At 39.7% G+C, this 8,088-nt stretch overlaps 1 long non-coding RNA gene across 1 annotated transcript; it reads left to right on the forward strand.

Moving 5' to 3' along the window:
* Positions 1-2,622: 2,622 nt before the first annotated feature.
* LOC143419923 (uncharacterized) lies at positions 2,623-7,881 on the forward strand. The gene is made up of 3 exons (XR_013099947.1): positions 2,623-2,643; positions 6,840-6,965; positions 7,534-7,881. It is a non-coding gene; the product is annotated as an uncharacterized LOC143419923 (long non-coding RNA).
* Positions 7,882-8,088: the final 207 nt, after the last annotated feature.

Consider the following 8,088-nt stretch of genomic DNA (forward strand, 5'->3'; position numbering starts at 1 on the left):
CACCGTGATGAATTCACAAGCACATTGCCAAGGCAAACTACTTCATTATACTATGGCCCAGTGGTCATTAATCTCCCTAGGAGGCCAGCATCCTGGGGGATCGCCAGACCAGAGAATTTATTCAGGCCTGGAGGTACCCATTTCATTAGCCATTCAATCTGTTCAACCACCAACCCCTCCCCTTCATTCCCGTATCTGTCTCTACTTTCCATCACTGTAGTTAATAATATTTAAGTGGTTGTTCTTACAGAGTGTTATCTTTATTATTATGAAAAATGCTCATTTTCCCAATATTTACCAAAATTCTCATTGTATTTGCAGCTTTCAATTGTCTGGAGGGGGTTGGGCGGGTCAATAAGCATTGGCATCGGTTAATTGTATGGCATGTTTATCACTGTACAAAACTGTGTTTCTTCCATTTGTTCTGCGATTACTGCAGCGAGCAAAGAAAAAAAGGAAAAAGTTGCATTTCTGTTGCTGCTGTTACACCAGTGCTGCAAATAGAGGTGTAAACCCTCCAGTAAATGTCACGATTAGGTACGGCAGGATGGAAACAGAGAATAGATTCCCAGAGGTAAACTCTCAACTGCTTACTTCAGTCCTGTAACCTAATGGTGTCATTACTGGAGGGCAAGTGCTACTGGCCCAACATGCATGGAGGGCCACCATGCAATGATTACTTATTTATGTTGGGAATCCTTATTCCACAAATACATAGCGAAAACAAATATGATGTCCCCTCTGTCAATTACAGTGATCAAGCATATGTGCCTGGATGAAGACACACAGCACACATGCTTAAAGATCAATCGGAGCGCACTGTGACAGCAAATATTGGAAGATACTGATATTTATCTTTGGAAGAGACTTTTCTAAAGAATGAAAATCAGTTGTAAAGCCTAAATGTGTAACTGCCAACTGGTTACAGTCTATCAAATTATTATTATTGTTGTTGTTATTATTTATGTTTGATAGACATATACAGTCTCAGGAAACCTACACTGTTCATAGATCACAGGGAATTCCTCCCATGTTGTGAGTTCTGTAATATCACCATGTCAGCCCTGAACACTCCTATGATCTGACCTTGCGTCTGAAATGGAGGGAAGTCTTCATTTTCCATCTCCCGATGTTTCTATGTTTCTCTCTCCCTGAAGGGTTTAACCATATATACGTGGAATAATTTCATCAACCATGCTACGTCCCGACGGACCCTTTCCACTTTAAACACTTAACGGGCTAAATAAATAATGATGGCTTACACACTGTGTGTGTGTGTGTGTTAACGTTAACGGCACCAGCCACTAGCCCCGGGTCCCACAGCAGCAGGAGTCCTTAAAGCGAATAATTTGCTTCCGTTCAGGCCGCCACACTGTAGCCATTCGCCAAGCAGATTATGGGCCTTTAAGTAGCAGCCAGGCCTGAAATGTGACTCTAGGGCCCACAAGCTGTCAGAGAGGAGGCAAGACTCCTTGGAGAGAAACTGTAGGATAGGGACAGAGAGCGATGGAGACTGACAGTTAGGGAAAAAGATAAATCTATAAATATGAATGCAAGAGAAAGACTGAAGGGGAGTTGATGTGGTGTGAAATAAAACAAAAGAGCAATCTCATTATCTAGTGTGTTTGATGAAGCAGGCAACTGTTCAAAATAATAAAAGGCTGAATCTGCTGATAATGAAGAAAAAACAGCCTCAATGTCACTTGCGAAGTGACGGTGATTGTTTCAAACACATGTTTTATGTCATACTTTTTTTGGCAACTCTGATCAGAATCTGCTGTGGAGGAATGACAGAGAATGAGGTTTTGATAACCAAGATTAAAAGTTAAGAGTTTTTGAATTTGACCAAACTACAGTCAGCATCTGTTTCCAGCACAATGGTCCATGGGATCTCCTTCGTCATTCCATTCGTTATGCGGCAATGATAACATACAGACTGTTACGAACTTAAAGTTTAGACAATGTATCTCTATACACACACTTGAGACAAAGTGTGTACTGATTACCACTGAATATTTGTGACAATAAATTTTAAGTATGTCACTGGAAAAATTTGGTATGCATACGTAGTATCAATAAGAAATGGGTGCCTAAAAGTCCAAATTAAGAATTGCCCATCACCTGACATCAAAAATGTCACGCATTCTCCAAACATCTCCATAATTTCAAAGTATTTTTAAAGAAACACTATAGAAAGAAAACATAATTTCGCAGAACCAGTCAATTAAGACAGCAGTTTCTATCCTGCTAAGGCGAGGGGCTTACAGTTACAATAACCCAATTAAGATATCAGATTTTAATTCAAACCGTTCAAAAAATCAATTGAATCTTTCCGTAAACCCTTTCCTCTGGTTTTCTTTGTAATCTCAGCACGTTTTGATTTAACTGCACATTTCACTCCAAACCCCGAGCTCCAGTAAAACCCTGGAGAAAGCTAGACACCATCAGTTGATCTATCGTGCCATCTCCACGCTGAGGAGAGGACTAAAACATCAAATCCACCACCCTCGAAATGACATCTGAACATCAATACATGGTCCCCGCCCCTCCGATGTGACAGTAAAAGCCGTATTGATTTCCGCCCGGATTAAGGATTCTGCTGGGAGCAATTTAAACATACAAGCTGAAGTCTCCGGGCCAGTGGTGAGTGATGTCTTTCACCATGTATAATCAAATTGAAGGCCTGCATTTTGGAGGAGTGGTTGTCCAGATCAGTAAAATTTAAAGAGATGGAATAAGATACCTAAACCAAAAAGAGAACCGATAAGAGTGGATAAATAGATTACGAAGACTAAAAACAAACAAAGCAAACTCCAGTGGCTCCCTTTTTCTCCCTGTTCAGTATCTACAGTCTGCTGAGGTCTACCTAATGCTAAAGCTAGCAAGCTTGGTTCAAACACCTGGCACTGTAGCCAGCAATTAGCTGAGTTTTATTGGTGAGGCACCATTGTAAATAGCTCCATTAATAGCAGTGGATGTAAATTTTAAAACAGGGGGATGTTTTATGACGAATAAATTTGCGACCTACTGTTGCTGTCACCGCCACTTTTCACTCCTCCCACGCAAATGGCAAATGTCGCACATGCACTGAAGTGTTACCTCAACAGGAACCTTTGACTGCAGGGCCTAAACTCAATGGAAGAAAGCATTAGTCCTCGGCGTAATTTTTCCCATAATTTCAGTAACAACAACAACATAAACAACAAAAGATAGAAAAACTCAGGTTGCATAATTGCCCAATTGGTGAATAACTATAGTGAATAAAGTTCAGCATTTTTATGGTATGCTAGGATTACCTATCATTTTCATGGTGGTTTCTCAACAAATGATAAGCTGAAGCTGAATTTCTGCTGTAAAATAGCAAACAAACATTTGGTTTTAGTCCTGCAGGCATTTACAAATGAAGGGATTTCACTGGGAAACTTGTAATATTTCAAGATATGTGTTTTTATATTCATATCCATATGTCTTTTATGTTTTAAGAAGATTTGAAGCAATTCCAAAAGGTTATAAATCACATAGTGGCAGCTCATATCAGTGAAAAGTTTTTTTTTGCATACTCATACATTATACTCCAATCAGCATGTTTCTTTCTGCCTTTGAGGTTATTACAAGCAACTTTACCATCATTCATGACCCTGTTATTTACACAAGCAAGACAGATGCACAGAGGCACCTACAGATGTGAAGCAAATACTTGCGCACGTACACATCCATTCACTTCATCCAGATTTTCCTTCCCCCAGCTGCGCAGCAGTGCTGAGGCCATGTATCCTGATGGCACTGATGGTGCTTCATGCTGCCCTCAGGTCTCTGAAGGTTAACTCCCTGACCTCTGCGGTCTCCTGGTTGAGGGTTGCTGTGATAGATAGGCCTGCTCAGAGATAGAAATAATGTCCTATGTAGCGCAACAACAAAAAACTATATTTTAACCAGTGTTTTATAGCTAGTAATAGATAGAAGTCAGTATATTTTAACAAAGCAGTTTAAGGCATCATCCTGCGAGGGGTGTTTTGAATGCTTGGCCTCCAGTGAACTCTATTTAATTCTTTACGGCCTGTATTGTCATACCTTGTGCCTTCTAGACAATTTTAAACAATACACCACCAGGTGAAACTACCTGGTTGGGGAGAAGAAAAGCCAAGCAAACTGTTGTTTTCCTCTGCAGTAAGAGTCACAAAGCAAAGAAAGGGGAAACATAGAATTTAAAAAAGGAGAAAAAAACAGGTGAAACAGTGCAAGGAAGTCAATGAATAACAATGTTTGGGGCCAAAAATAAATTACATGACGCTCAGTGTTGCAGAACAATCAAAGCTTAGGCGAGTTCTGAACATGCATGCACTTGAACTTGGCTAAATGTTGCTCTTGAACTACTGATAGGCACTGGGAAAAACAAGCCATTAAAGCCAGTTCAGGTAAACAAAATAGGACTCCAGCGGGAACAAGCAACATTGAAAGAGCTGGGGGGTGGGGGAGAGTCTTTGAAGTGGCTCAGAGTATTCCCCTGACACTTCTGAGATATTTATTTGAATAATGTGCAGATTCACACCCGAATGAGCAGAGATCTGTACAGTGGGTGGGAAGATGACAAGGTTTAATTTTCAACTCTACTGAGGAGTAGTGAGAGGGAAGTAGGAAGAGAGAGGAAAGAGCAGCAGGGGAATTAAAAAGAGAGACGGAGGGGGAGCAAAATACAGAGCTAGATATGAGATGAGGAAGGTTGATGGAGGTATATCAGATTCCCTAAAAACATTTTGACATTTTAAACCTAAGGCAGTTTGCAGGCAGTAAATAAAGGGAAGGGAATCAATAGCAGTCAGTGATAAGGGGATAAAGCAGCTAAATATGAAATACTGCCTAACAAAATGGTATGGATTTCCAATGGGGCCATGTGACACAAGCTGCTTTGAAATGCAAATAGTAACTTATGCACATTGTCCTTCTCAGGCCTTGCAACCTATTGATCGGCTAAAACAAATTCTATTGATCATTGAATATTTAATGGCGATAATTAAATCTCTCATGGAGGTACTTACACCCCATTTCCAGTTTTTTATCTTCTTACTCAGGAGACCTGCCTTTGACTCACTAACGCTCTCAGGCTCTGTAAAGAACCACATGCAGCTAATTGCAATAAAACTGGGTATTGAGTTCATGTTGAGAATATTGTGTAGGTTGTTTCCTGTCAATCTGCATGTCCCAACAGGAGGAGAGCATTTCTCCTAAAAGTTTAAGGTGAAAATCACCTTGTAAAATTCTAAAGGATCTGGATTACTAAGAATTATACACAATCTGTAGTAAATTTAGACAACAAAAGATAGAAAAACATATTCCTCCACAAAGATACAGAATAAAGGGTTTAGAAGGTGTTTGCAGAATGGAGTGCTTCTTCTTTTTGGGGCAGGTGAAGTAGATTTGGTGTAGATGTCATTCTAGTTTCACTGTGAGTTTGATACACTGTGGTGTCCTTCGCTGCCTTTATGAATCTTCTTATATAGAGATTTTTTTTTCATGCCACTATGATGTGAATAACTAGAGTTTATACCGTAGTTAGACAAACGTGTGTCTGTTCTGAATTAGAATTTTGATGTATATTGTTATGATGTGGTGTTTCTTTCTTTTCAATTACTTTAGAATTTTGATGTATATTGTTATGATGTGGTGTTTCTTTCTTTTCAATTACTTGAGTCAGCATTTGTTTAGTAGATAAAAATGCCATCTGAATGCTGCTTCAGAGTATTCAACTACTCTTTTGGAGAAAAAAGTTTACATAATGTCACAGCTTTTTTTAATTTGCCTGCATGGCTATGAAGTATCATCCGAAATTTATCAGAAATATTTCTTCTTAATCTTGCGTGTTGTAAGTTTTATTGATCTTTGTCCAAATATTTCCAAAAATAGGACAGATTTTAAGTGTGGCCTCAAACTTTAGACAACTCTGCATTTTTGTATGTTACTATTTCTTACAGTTCTGTTTTATCTTGTTTATTTAACTCCTTCAGTAAATACTAATTCTACTGTATAAAAAGAGCTAATTTGTAATTTGGCCAAAGTCCTGCTCGGATTTTCTTGCGGTATACCTAACTTCCCCCATTTATTCAGTGCAAGTATGCCTTCTGTACAAAAATGTACTGCGCATAGAAAACAGACGTTCTTCTGGTATGCATTGTGTTTTTCCAATAATAACAGGAAATGATACAAAACTATCTCTAAAACCACAATACATCATTTTGTTTTAATGTCTCTCGGCTGTTGAATAAACAAAGTGCAATGTAAAAAAATCCTGCTTTATAAAAATTCACTCTATTATGTACTTGTTATACAAGAATGAAATTCAGGTATCAGCGGTATAGGAGTATGTTAACCATCTGTGGCTTTTATATTACAAAGGACAAAGTTTAATACCCATGATGGCAAGTTGTTGCTCAAGCTCTCAGGCGCGTTGTCTCTTTGCTTTTCAGGAGCCACAAACTGTCCTCATACTGTTAGGGCACAAAAAAAATGCGAGAGAAAAAAAGTCTCCTTAATTGAGTGACATAATTTATTACATTAAAAGACTGGCAAACAGGAAAAGGTTGCTGTCAGGATAACATTAGAGGGCAGCTCTCATTGCATGGGCCAGTGTTAAACAAAGTGCCAATCAATAGCCCTTTTATTAGTGACCACAATCAATGTACCACTGACTCAGTGAGCCAATTAACGTTATCGATCACAGACGAAAGAGAAGAAGTGAAGGGGACGAGGGCAAAGTATTGAGATAGCAAAGAAAATACAGGGGACGATAGGAGAGGACGAGCTGCAGTGCTTTACTCAGGTCTTGTTTTCCTTCTCATCTGTAGGGAGGAGGAGGGGGAGGTTGGCTGTGGAGTGAGAAGACCAGATTCCCACCAAGTGAGAGGCCCCAGGGATCTGCAGCTGAAGACACCCTGACAGAAAGCAGAGGCCCACATATCTCCCAGGAGGAAGTGAGTATGTGTGTGTGTCTGTGTAGTAGTGGCAAGGAGTGGAGTTCAGGGGAAGCTGCTGCCCACCCTATACACCCACACTCTCGTGCACATCATTTACTAGCACGGGGGGTGAGCTGTACTGGGAAAGCAGCACTACTTGTCTTCTCACCGTTGGTTCTGAATAGTAATGAGGTCACAGCACTCTAAGGTCTCTGTGCATGCTCAGCTCCAACTTCCACTCCAAGTGGGTGACCAGTGTGCATGTGTGGGCCTGTATGTGTGTGACCGGCTTGGGGATGTACATTACATAATTTCCTAAGGTCTCTGTATGACACAAAAACTGCATGCGACATTAACAGTCAGGGATGCTGAATTTGTCTAAACTTCCCACTCATTACGAGGAACACTTTGGAACACGTTTACTCATGCAACAATATTTTTTTGTTTTTCTGATTACTTATGGATTCAGTCATCTTTACTCTATGTTATTCTCATAATTTGTGCAACAATAAGTTCACACCCTCACAATAGCGCTGCTGATATTCAAGTACCCCTTGTATTTTCATTTGGTGTCCTGTTCCCAAAGAGAAAGGGGTCAGGAGGACATCTGCTTCATGTCAGCTGGCAGTATAGTACTTGTCTCAGGGGTTATCGGGCTCCCTCTATCAGGCTGTGGTTGGAACATGGACCTCTCCTTCCTGAAGGAAACCCTCCGAACCAGCGTGTCGACAGCTTGAGAAGGTGCGACGGAGAAAGAAAAGAGGAAAGTTTGGATGGGGCTGGAAGGAAGATGACAGAGGCAAGGATGAGTAGGAGAGAAATACAGCAAATTACTGTGTTTTTTTTTTTAGATACGGTAGGACCAACACCCTGTATTGTATTGTAGTTTACCCTACTAAATTTTTCCATGTTACTTTGCTGATATTAATAAAAGGAAAGCCCAACAGAATATTTAAAATTATATTTTAGATGCTGAAGAAAACTCTCCATTTTAATTGTTGGTTTCAATGTATAAATAGAAAATGTGCACAATTAGTGATATTATTTATCACCATATCTATTTATTTTTATATAATTATCTGATGAGCATTTTTGGAAGTCCCTCCATAATGATAAAAGTTCCACATGTTGTCTATTTATC

The sequence above is a fragment of the Maylandia zebra genome, linkage group LG1 (assembly GCF_041146795.1).
Source record: "Maylandia zebra isolate NMK-2024a linkage group LG1, Mzebra_GT3a, whole genome shotgun sequence".
Taxonomy (NCBI): Eukaryota; Metazoa; Chordata; class Actinopteri; order Cichliformes; family Cichlidae; genus Maylandia; species Maylandia zebra.